Below are 12182 nucleotides of genomic sequence, written 5' to 3'. Positions count from 1 at the left end.
TCTCAAATTTTCTACAAGCAGCCAGAAACAAAAAATAGTAATGTGCACATAATGTACAATCGCGCGGTGCGCCGCTATTGGTATATGTCGCAGTGAGAGGGCATTAAGCGAATCGACGACCAATTTTTTGCGTTCCGGGTTTGCTGTGTGCTGCACAAGAAAAAGGATATTAATTTTTGTGTTATTCCTTTTTACAAATTAATATGTTTTAAACAAAATACAATTAAAAAAAAAAAATTGAGCCGTTGCGCGTTTTTTGTTCGACGCGTCGTCGCTCTGGCGCCGCACAGAGGCGCCAAAGAAAAATATAAATCAATATCTGTATAATTGAATTAAGTTAGTGTTATTTCGCCAAAGCATTCAGTCATTGTTCGGGGAGAGGGCACAGCCACGTGTACTATATGTGGGGGGTGTACCGTTGACCATCAACGCTGCCCGGCGGGGCGGTAACACGGGCGACGAGTTACAGGCAACTCCAGGCGGAAGTGCCAGGATATGGCGCGCGTGTGGTGGTGGTGTGTTACGTTAAATGTACGTAATGGATTTCTGTGTCCCTATTTTTTTTTCCACCCCTCTTTTTTGCTCCTATGCTGCGTCGGGGAGCCTCTTTTTCATTATTTATTCTATCCCATCGATTCGGGGTCCCAATGTGAAAATGTGAGGATGAATAATCGATAAGCACAAATTGTGCAAATAGAGCAATATAAAGTTAGTGTAGAGAGAGGGCATCGACAGACACAGCTAGCGGTGGAATGCAAGCCGACCAAACAAAGGAGTAGTAATTTTTGCCCATTGTTCTAGCCCATGATGTCGTTCGCGCTCTGAATGCGAAAAAATCCGCTCCGCGGCTGATGCTCCCAACTCGTATGGGAAAATTCCAATTATGCTGTGTGTGTGTGTGTATTGTTGACCTTAACGACATCAAAACAATTAAAAAACACACAAACAGAACTGACTATAAAACTCTTATGTTTAGTGTTTTTTAAAACAGGCGACTTTATACAGATGGGATGACCAAACAGATGGGAAACGCTTCAAAAATAATTCATAGAATTTATGAAGCGTTTTCACGGTTTTGAAGGACCTCGTTAGCTCCAATACCTCACAAAGAAAGTCCCATCATATGCTGGAGAGAGGTGGTTCACCCGCGGCGGAGAACTATAATATGTTGCCCTCAAGTTCTCCCGCTTTACCGGTTGCTGCACCGTCCGCTTTACCCGTTTGCTAAGCCCGTACCCCTTTCGGGAACCTGCTCCTAATGACGGGGTGTAAACGTTGCTTTTGGAAAGACTCGTACCCGTTCTGGTGACCGTGTGGTGCCTGTGCCTCAGTGCGTTAAACGATTGTGGACCCGCGGTCGCATTAACATTTTCGGCAGCCGTCAATTTCGGGGTCCGGTTTTGACTTTCCCAAGCTTATTCTGTGCGTAGAGCACCCACGTTGGGAGTTGTTTCGAATCCTGTGCCCCTTCAATAAGCACGAAAAGTAGGTGTTTTTCTCAACAAATTTAGCCACACTAGATAAGACTCCGATTGGATAATGTTAGCGAATAACAAATCCGGCTCCGGATAATAATCCAGAAACATCATGCTCCTCGCGGCGAGTGTGTCAAGTTCATGTAAGCATCGCTAGTTGCATGTTTTCCTTTAACTCTCTGCCAATGAACTAGCTGGTAGTAGTTCCTAAGGTGGTAGCTGCTAAAGGTGGTAGCTCCTAAAGGTGTTACCGGGTGCGTGTGTCCTGGTTCAGTCCACGACGGCCCATCAGCGCGCGCCCGTTAGCCCTGTCTGTCGAACGCTGAACCGTGCGTGCGTCTGTGTGTATGTGTGTGGTATGCTCTGCGTGAGTTTTGAGCCGGGTGTATCATTAACCTCGCCAAGGTTAACGATTACAATTCACAACACTGTGCGGGCTGCTGCTGTTACTAATTTTAATTCGCACGATTCGCTGCGAGGGCTACGATTTTACGCCTTTCCGGCATTCCGGTAGTGTTGTAGCTCACTTTTCGGCCACAACATAGACCCGGAACAGTGCGCCGGTGGTAAGTGAGTGAAACTATAGTTCCCAGAACTTTAGTTTCCAAACTCTTGCGTTAGGATCTCGATCAATTCTGCGCGATCGACGTGGCGATATCCCGAAGCCAATTTACCAAACGGTGGCGCCGCCGCCCCCACCGCCCTTCACTCGTTGCGCGTCACCGTCTCTCTCTCCGTCGAAAACGGAACATTCTAATTTTCGAAGGTGAATGTCCACATATGCAAATAATTAATCTCGTTTGCGCGCTCTCCGACGCCGGGCGCCGTCGCTGCTGCTGCGGCTCCTCGTGCTCCTCCGAAACATCAGTTTGCCGGCCCGGCCGGCGGTGTGTATGTGCGTGAATTTTTACGATGTCGACGCTCCGCCACAACACACTCCGAAGAAGCGCGCCCGGAGCAGCGAGCGCGCGTCACCGTCAAAGTCAAGAACACACGGAGTTTCGCGATGCCCCCGCGGCGGCGGCGACGGCCCCAATCGGCGGCCCCTTTTATTGGTCGCGATTCGCGCTCTCTCTAACTCTCCGCACTGCGGCCGTCGGGGTGAAGGATGTGAAAACAGTGGCGAAAAATTGGGAAGCCCAAAATCAAGGTCATCCTCCTCGTCACATGTGTGTTTTCACGGTTCGCTTTCAAGCCCCGCCACCGGTCTCTCGCTCTCTCTCATTCTCAGCCTCTAAGGGCGTGCGTCACGGAGAGAAAGTGTCCGTCCGGCCGAAGCCGGGAAAGCCGGCCGGAAAGTCGGGTCCGGGTGCTGTAAAATTTCGTGGAAATTATGACATGTTTTGTTTTCCTTTTACCGTGCCCACTCGCTCTCACTCGCGCTCTCTCCCTCCCTAATCAGGCTCGTCATCTAATGCAACACCAGCAACAATCTAAAGTTGATACACGAACGCAGCATGCGGTGGCCGATGACATTTCATTGACAGCTTGAAATATTTCGCCTGAGCGATCCGCGCTGATCTTTGACTTTGATTTCGCGCAAAATTTTGCGTCTAGCATAGGACTTCATCTCCTGATCCTGATGACGCGGCGGCCGTTTCAGGCCTCGCTTTCGTTGTGTCGCTTCATCCGATTTTGACCGGCAGCCACAAAACCGGCAACCGCGAACCTCCGTGGCGATGTGTGTGTGCGTGCGTGCGTGTCACATTCGTCGACGTCATATGTTGGTCTCACAGTTGCAGATTCGAACGCGCCTTTGTGTGTGTGCGATTTTTATGTTGCGAATACCGTCACACACTCTCGGCCCGACCCGGCCCGGCGTTTCCTGCCGACTTCGCACGAGCCCTGCCCTTGTTTGTGTGTGTGTTTGTGGGATGCTCTGCGCTGGAACATCTCATCAAAGTGTCTCCTATAATGATGGATCGGTTCACACACGGCACGGCGCACGGCCCACGGCGCATAGCGCCGGCCGGAGTGAGAGCGATAAAATAAAAATGTGGAAATGGCCGGGAAAAATGGGCAGAGAAAGAAAAATGGATGGAAAACGGGAAAATAAAAACCCTGAGCAGCGAGCGCACGCGAGAAAGGGATGTGTGATGGATTGTGCGGCGGTGGTGGTCCTCCGGCGGCGAGGTCGGAGCAGGAAGCAGCAGGAGCCGTGCCGTTTGAGGTACCTGCGAGAGCCGCCCCGTCACACACATCGATCGGCTGGGATCGGGTGCAAGGGGTGGGAGGTTAGGCAGGGCTCTGCGGCAAGTGTATACACACCCCGCGGAAGAACGGTGTGTGGATGTGTAAGTTACATTTTTAACTTGCGTCGTGCCATCCTTTGCCGGCCCGTGCATTCTCTCGCTCTCTCTGCCTTGCCGCTGTCAGTTTAGTTGTTTTTTTTTCGGTTCGCTCGTTGAACTTTTTCTTCAACGGCTTCAACGAGCGACGCGCGGTGCGCGAAAGAGATGGGCTGCACCTGCCTGTGAGCACGAGGACCGGACCAAAAAAAAAAACAAAAAAGAACCCAACGACTCTCGGTGTGTGAGTGTTTATATGGCAAATTTTTTCCGGATTTTTTCTCTCAAGATTTTTTTCTCCCCTCTCGCTGCCGCTGGCGTAGTGTATGTGTGCCCGCTGCTGCCCGTCTGTCAAAGATGGCCAGCAGCGGATGCGGCCGGTGCGGTGGTGGCGGTGGCCTGTAGAGGTGGAGCAGCGAGAAGCGGAGCTTTCCGACGCGAAGCGACGCTCGGGCCCCGAGTACGGTGGTGTGCGAGCGCCCCGTACAGCGGGTGCGCCTGTGTGTGTGCGCGGTGGTGCGTGCTCGGCAGATAGATCAAGCGGAATGGTGGATTTTTTTCGGGGCTTCAGTTTAGTTTTTCGGCTGCGCCACTTCGGATCGTCGGAGTGCGAGTGTTCCGTCGTCGAGTTTGGGATAGCGGACAGCAGGCTCAGGACGGTTGGTCGGTGTGGTCCGCGCGTGTGAGAGAGAGAGAAGGGGTGTGTGTCCGCGCCCTCCCGCCCGCCAGTCGCGCCCTCCCGCCCGCCAGTCGCGCACAGGGTGTTCCTTCGCCAAAATTCGAGTTGATCAGCAGGCAAGAACGACGGAGTTCAAGTCGAAGGCATCTTTTCGCGGTACAAAAGGTACGAGCCCTTCTTCCCACAAAGGGGCCGCTAATCCTGCACCCGCCTGCGGCCGGGTTAATCCTGGAGGTGTGTGGAGGTCCACAGTGGGAAGAGTTGATAACACGGCCGACCCAGGGGCCTCTCTGAAGTAGTGTGTGGGGTACGCATGTGAAATTCGCCGGCCAGCAACGCTTGACGCGCCGGTGTCCAGTGGCGGTCGCGGGTGTGTGTGTGTGTGCGTGGCCGATCGGATGTTAGTGTGACGTGTGTCGATTCGATCGTGCGGCGTCTAAGCGCTAAGCGCGATGGAGACTCTGGTCTGGCTCTTAGTAGGCGCCGACGACGACCAAGAGCTTTTCACCGGGGCTGTGATAGAAGCGAAAAAGGATTACGAAGCGAATGGATGATGGTCCCCCAGCACCAGGACGAATACGATTCGTGAAGTAGCCGCCTCGGTTGGAATTTCTGTGATAAAACAAAGGAGGATCACACACTACGACGATCTCGGATCGCCGATTGTTCAATCGTGTGCCGACTCTGAAGTGAAGCATTTGTTGTGAATATTCTACGCAGTACCACAAAACTGATGAATGGGATTATTTTGTGCCACAGAATGTGTGAGGAGCGAAGATTTTACTGTACAAAATGGCCATTTCCTTAAACGAAGGACAGCGCTGGTGGCTGTTGAGTGTTTTAGACAGAACCCGAGGGGAGAATAAAGGACGATTGCACATCGTTTTATGACGAATCAACATATCGAGGATGAGGATAGCGTGCCGTGTTCCGTGCTGATTGAGTTATATTTGTCTTTGATCCTTGAACCAACCACCCAGAACAACACTCCGTGTGTGGTCCTTGAAGAAGCAAAAAAAGGACTCATTCGAAGCAGTAGAAGGCGGTTACACAGTGAAAAAACGTATCCTGAAACGGTCAAAAGTGACGAGCAAGTGTTTGTTTAGTGATCGTTAGAACAAAAAAACACAGAAGCACCACACACACACATACACTGACATGGTCGTAAAAATGGCCACCTGGGGGGATGCTTACGCCAAAAGGAGCATTTTGGGTGGTCCTGTTGTGGTTGTTTTTTTCTGCTTCGTGCCATTTCTCATCATCAGCCAAGGGCCTTTGGCTGCCTAGGACCTTATTTTGCGGCGCAATGATATTTGTAGGATATGTGCGTCGCGATTCCTTGGGTGGGTTGTTGTGTAGAGCGGAACTTTTGCGATCGCTTGCAATGCGTGTGTATGGGTGGGACAGTTCCGAGAATCTGGGTAGCGACTTTGCGCCTGCCACATGCCACGCATCTCCGTCGGCGGCAGCGGCGAGGCGCAACGCGCAAGGCTCTCCAAATACACGATCAATGGACAGTTTTTGTGGCGGCAGGTAGAAGGCACGAAAATGAATGCTCACCAGTGTAGTGGTGGTAGCTGTGGCCACCCTTTCTACTGGACAGCCTTTTTTCCCTTAAGAATTCTGCATTCAGGTTGGGTCCTTTGGTCCGGAAACTCAATTTTTCAGTGCATTCAATTCAAAATAGGGTGTGCCATTTCTTATCGATCTTCGCCTATCGATTGGTTCCTAGACGATTTAACCTTCGAAATCGATCGATCGACGTTGTTTTGTGCGGACGCAGGACATTTCTTCAACGGTCGATCGATGGAGACACGCATCGGAATGCGGGCTGTTTAGAGCCCCCGGAGTGGTTCTAAATCATAGTCGGCCGATGGAAGTTGCTCACGAATTCCGTTCTGGCGTTCCTTACAAACAACACGTCTCGTGACCATTTTTTGTTTGTGTCGTTTGGTAAAGAAAGCTCTCTGCGTCTCTCTTTCTTCCCCGTCATTGTCCGGCGAGTCCTCCCGTCTTCCGAGATTGTTGTGTGGGGAGCCACACGTTTAGAAACGAATTAAAAAACCTTCTTCATGAAGGAGCCCCGAAAAAACAGGTTTATTATTCGTGTTTTTTTTTGGTTAATGGTTACACCTTCTCCTTCTGGCGCAAGCTGCCTGTCCGGTATATGATGTATACATATATATGTATACATTTCGATGTGTGTGCAGCATTGGAAGTGGATTGCCAGCAGGCAGGCACCACACACTTGCACACGTAGAGGGACTTTTCGAGAGCCAGAGCTCCCGTGGGACGACGGATGCGTCAGAGCCTTCAATTAAATACGAGCGCGAGAGAGAGAGCGAGCGAGGGAGAGTGTTCTGCTGTGTCGCTCCTCGGGGGTTCTTTTTTTTTCGACGATCGCGCGACGATGACAAGCCTTTGGAGATAATCGGCCTGACTCCTGCCCCGTACCTCCTCCTGTCCATGCGCACGGTCTCGCGCTTCCGATGGGATTCCGATGGGCGTTTATTTCTACTCCTGGGGTGGCGGGGTTCGCAGATATGATTAGCTCGTTCTTTTTTTCCAGAACGTGCAGTAAATAGACGATTGCTTTATGTCTATTTAAACAGCCATATAATGTATACATGCTAAAATGCTCTCTCTCTGCGTTTGGTGTACTTTGCTGCTGCTGCTGCTGCACCTTTTAACGATTTTAATTCTCGTCCACTAGAGTGGAAGGATCATTGCTGCTGGATTTAAAAATGTGTGTCAAAACTAAAGGATTTCCAGTAAACTGTTTGAGCGAAAAAACAAATGCCCTCAACAGCATACCAACCCACGTTGAGGATGCATCACTTGTATGTCCTTCGAATTCGCCTGAGGTATTTTTTACCGGCTGTGCGCAACGTGTTTTTTGTCACCTATATTTCCGAGATCGAGACACTGCTCTCCGCGTGAGAAAGTGAAGAATTGTTGAAGTCTCTAGCGATGCGTGTGGCGGCGATGCTGCCAACAGCACGCAGAAGAAAACCGGCCCTCAAACGCGAACGCGCAGAGCCTTTTTCTTCCTTTTGCCTTTGCCGTCGTTGTTGTTGGCTGCTGCTGCCTGTATGCAATTCCTGCCGAACGTGGCCACACGGCAGCCAGCAGCTGCAACGACAACATATTCGCAGGACTGCGCTCCTCCGTGTTCCCGTTACCCACGGCGTGTGGGGCCCATGTTGTCGTCGCCAGATCGCGCGATGCGGGTGCTGCTGCGCCTCCTCGAAGTGTATCCTTTTTTGTGTGACACTATCCTGCGACGCCTGTGTACGGCAGAGGAAGCGAGGGCCGCGCTCTCTGTGGCCGACTCTTTGAATTGTTTTTCTTACACTTACTTTCTGGAGCAAGTTTACTTTTGCTGTTTTTTTCTTATTCGAATGGGGTTGATGAGACGCTGCCGGTGGGGGGACCTGAAATCGGTGCGCCGTGGCCGCCCCGTATATACAACACACTCCGAGCGGGGGCCGGCCGGAGGGTTATGTAAAAAGTTGAAATAAAAATTAGGGGGTGGCACTAATCAATACACAACGAACGAACGAACGAACGAGAACACAACCTGATATCTGATGAGGGCCCGCTCCGGGTGGCAGTTGAAGGAGGGGGTTGTTGTGGTTGCGCCGGGTTGGACGTGAGTTTTTTTCTTCCTTCCCTTAAAGACGACCACAGAACAGGACAACAACAAAAAACAATCTGAAGCTGTGTGTGGAGTATTGAGCACTCAAAAGGGGTTTATAGTAAAAAGGATACAGTAGTGCGGGCACGACGACGACGACGAGGCAAAATGGGACGCGGGCGCTTGCAGCAGGTAGTAGCTAGTACCGCAGGAGCAAGCGGAAAAAAACGTGCACTCCTCCGGGGGCCTATAAAACCGGCGGAAAACGGGTCGAGAGAGAGAGGGGCCCACGACACGAACACGGTCCCGAAAGGCTATCTCGTTCTCGCTGCCACGGACTGGCACTGGCTCGCTGGCTTCTTCACGCTGGAAGAGAGAGTCCTGTTCCTTGCGATCTGGCTGACGAAGAAAAAATCACATCGCGCAGAGTGCACCCCTGAGGGGGAAAAGAGAGCAAAGATGGTGGGAATAAGACAACGGAACGTGCGAACGCGACGCTGACGTTCGAGAGAAAGCGAGCAAGCGAGCGAGCGAGAGAAGGAGAAAGAGAAAGTGGATGGATGTGCATAAGGACGCGCGCGTTGTCGTCGCTTGCTACGTCGCCTCTGTCGCTGCTGGTGTATTGTATAAACGTGATCATGTGGTGGTAATATGCTCGGGGTGAAAAAATTGGACAGTTTTTAGTCTCTTTTTTGTTGTAGTTCCTTGTACCTTCGCTGTGACAGCAGCTCCTGGCTGGAGGAGCCACCATCACTACTGAAGCTGCTCCAGAAGGAAGCATCAGCGGCGGTGGCGGTGGGCAGCCAGCCAGCAGCCATCACATACCGAGGCACAAGTCGTCGTCGCTGTCGTCAGAAAAAGATATTCCAAGAAACGACATCGTTGGCGGCGGTGACACTGCGCTCTGTCGGCCCCACCACCCGCCCAGTTGCCTTCTGGCTTCCGGGCACGGGGGCCAGAGTGAGACGGGAACGGGCATGCAGAAATGAGACCGGGAATGGTGGGACTAGCGCAAAAAAGAAGAAAAGAACCAAACCAAAAAAAAAATCGAAGGCAGCGGGCGCCCGATGCGGACTCGCCGCGGCCGCACACACCAACACGCGCGCGTGCGACAAGCGAACATTTTTTCTGCTTCCTTCGCCGTCGTCGTTAGCGGTTCTTGAATTTTTTCCTTCTCCTTGGGCGTGTGTGTTTGTGTGCGCGCATTTTTTTTCGCAACACACAATCCTGTCCTTTCATCCGTCCGTCCGCACCACTACTACTCTGCGGGCGAGTCGGCGCTTACGGCGGACGGCGGGTCCTCTACCCCCTTGAAGGCGAAGGAATAGCAAGGGGGCGCACAGCAGGCCACCAAGGCTGCGCCGCCGCTGCTGTGTGTGATGTGTATCGCTCGGACTCTCCGGGAGCATCGGAATCGGCATCATCCAACCCGCCGCGAATGACGGCGAGGGCCAGCCACAGTGCGGGTGCGGGTTCGAAGGAGCGAGAGGGGAAGAAAAAAATTGTAGTGGACAACTGACACACACACACACACGGCCGAGTGCTCGCTCGCATCCACACAGAACGCCGCTGCTGTCCGACTGCTAGATTATGTTGGGTTTTTTTGCTTCCTTTCTCTCTTTCGCGCTTTCTTATCGTTTTCTTCTTATCCTTGTTGCTGGCGCAGACGGTCGCCGTCGTCGTGGACGCTTCCTGTTGTACCGCGCGCGCGAGGTTCTGTTCGTATGGGTTCCTTGGGTTTCTTTGGCTTCTTTCCCTTGACTATGTTTCTGGACGGACGAAGCACAGGCAGGCGGCGGTGGAATGCCCGACGTAACCGTGCGTCCGTTCCTTTGGCCTGTTCCTTTCAGTCGCCGTTTGGTTGGCCTGGCCATTCGTTTGCTGCGAGCGCGCTCTGGAGGTTCGGCGTTTCTTTTTATTTTTGCTGCTTTGCAAAAGATGGTCGCAGACCCGAGTCCGAGTCGGGCGCACATTGGAATCCCTTCGAGAGGTTGGTCCGTATTTTGGTCGCCCGATTTTTTTTTTGCTGCTTTCGTTAATACCTAGTGCCCTCGGTCGATTGGCGTGTGTGTGTGTGCGGTTGTGCGGGAATTCAAATTGATTATCCTAGTTTGTCCCGCGGGGAGTTTGGGCGCGTGAGCGAGCGAGTGTGGTCCTTCGGGGCCTTTTCGAATCCATCGTTATCGATCATGGTCCGCGGTTTGTGTGTGCGTGTTATTTAGGAGAGAAGGCTTCGAGAAAGGAAGTTCATTTTGTCGTGTTGTAATTAATTTGAAAGTATTGAGGCTGTACAAAAAAGAAACGATTCCATAATACTTTCGGGGCTCATTTTTCTATGAAACATCGTACGACTAATTGGATGTGTTGTTATTCCTTTATAGAATTTTACCATTAAAACTGATCAATGTTAGTGAATGAAGAACGCGCATTTACTCGCGTTTATTTGCCTCGATCGAGTGCGCGCCCTATCTGGCCACGTTGGTACGCCAGGGGATATTTTTGTGAATTTTTAATCTCATTAATTCTCGTCATCCATCCATCACGACGACGCCCGCGTGTCGACAATGGCGGCACATCCACTGCTTGTGATTATCGTCCGTTGCCCAGGGCGTCGGCTGTTATTTGGGTGTTGTGTATGGTCCTCCTTTTTTTTGGTTTTGAGCGATAATGTGCTATTATTGTTTTAAAACGACAAAGAAAAGTTCGCTTATCTTCGCTTCTGGGGGACCCCTCGATCGTGAATGTGAGGTGTTGTTGATCGTGATCTCACACCACTACTACGCAATGGATTGCACATTTTTGGGCGTACAAGTATTTTTTCGTTCAATGCTTCCGCACGCTAATCTGTTGACTGAAATCGACGGTCGGATTAACAACTTTGTTCACATTAACCTGTTTTCATGGTGCATGTGGTTTGGCTCCATTAACGACGCTAAATGTCGAATGGTCGCAAATCTTGTTTAAATGCAGTTTCCAGAGTAAGTGGCGATAAAATAGAACCAATTCTTTGCACCAACAGGTCATCAGAAAGACTACGCAACGGCAAGGTCTTTTGCTGTGTTAGTACCTTACAGTGCCCCCGCTGATAGAGCAGTCGGTAGCGCTCTTCGCTGTCAGCGCAGCTGGCCGTGGTTCAAATCCCGGGATCGGTTGTAACTCAACCGGCCATGGTTTCGATTCCCGATACCGGCGTGACAGGGGGGTTGGCGCGGGGCTAACAATCCCGCCCGTAAAAATTAAAAATGTTACAGAGAGCATCAGAGATTAACATTGTCTCTGGTGCAGGCCAAGACTGCTCAGCGGTTGTAGCGCCAAAGAAGAAGAAGAAGAAGAAGAGAAGTACCTTACAGTGAGCTTATTACGTTCAGAGGAGACAAGCGATAGCGGCCATTCTAAAATTAGGATGTCGTTGATGGTCCGGCATCGGCAGCCAAGTGGTGTCTGGTGGCCGCACTGGGCAGTATTTATGTTTGAATGGTAAACTTGCTCGGGCTGTTGCTCCGTTTTAAATGTCACCTGACTGGAAGACGTCACCTGTCTCCTCTGAGCGTGTTTATAGCCGTCAATCGGCGACTTGCCCAGAACATATGATCGAAATCCTTTTGCTCTGCCGATCGTGGACGAGCCTTTAGATACTTCAAGTGCGATCCGTTCCAGATGATGATTAAAAATAAGGAACCAAAAGGAACAACGTTGTTTGATGCTTCCATGGCATATCTGCCCCAGCCTACTGGTTGCACCTATCGACTGTGTCCTTCGACAAAACTGCGTGCCGATACGTCGTGGTTCGTTTGAAATGGAAAGACCAAGCCGCGCTAAACATCCCGACCCGGCACGGCCAGATGATGGCGAGGAATCAAAACAAAAATAAGCAATAAACACATACACACACACACACACACCCATCGACGTTACATAAAATAAAATAAAGGAAAGGAAAAGGGAAAGCGATGGAGGAGGGTAGAGTGCCGGCATTGTGTAGGGGGTGAAAGGTGGAGGACGATAATGTGTGTTGTGTGGGTTGCTGCGGGGGGAGAGGGTGGCAAAGCGAATGTGTCGCTGTTTAGAAAGAGAAATGGGAAAGATTGCGATGATGATGCGAA

General features: G+C 51.3%; 1 protein-coding gene across 1 annotated transcript in view; it reads left to right on the top strand.

Annotated features, from left to right (window-relative positions):
- The window catches only part of LOC128269076 (protein bric-a-brac 1-like), a 56199-nt gene that overhangs the window by 32951 nt on the left and 11066 nt on the right, over nucleotides 1-12182 (top strand). The gene's annotated exons all lie outside the window — the stretch shown is intronic.

Source organism: Anopheles cruzii, chromosome 2 (assembly GCF_943734635.1).
Source record: "Anopheles cruzii chromosome 2, idAnoCruzAS_RS32_06, whole genome shotgun sequence".
Taxonomy (NCBI): domain Eukaryota; kingdom Metazoa; phylum Arthropoda; class Insecta; order Diptera; family Culicidae; genus Anopheles; species Anopheles cruzii.
The sequence above is the reverse complement of the archived record's forward strand: the minus strand, read 5'-3'. Positions and strand labels throughout refer to the sequence as shown.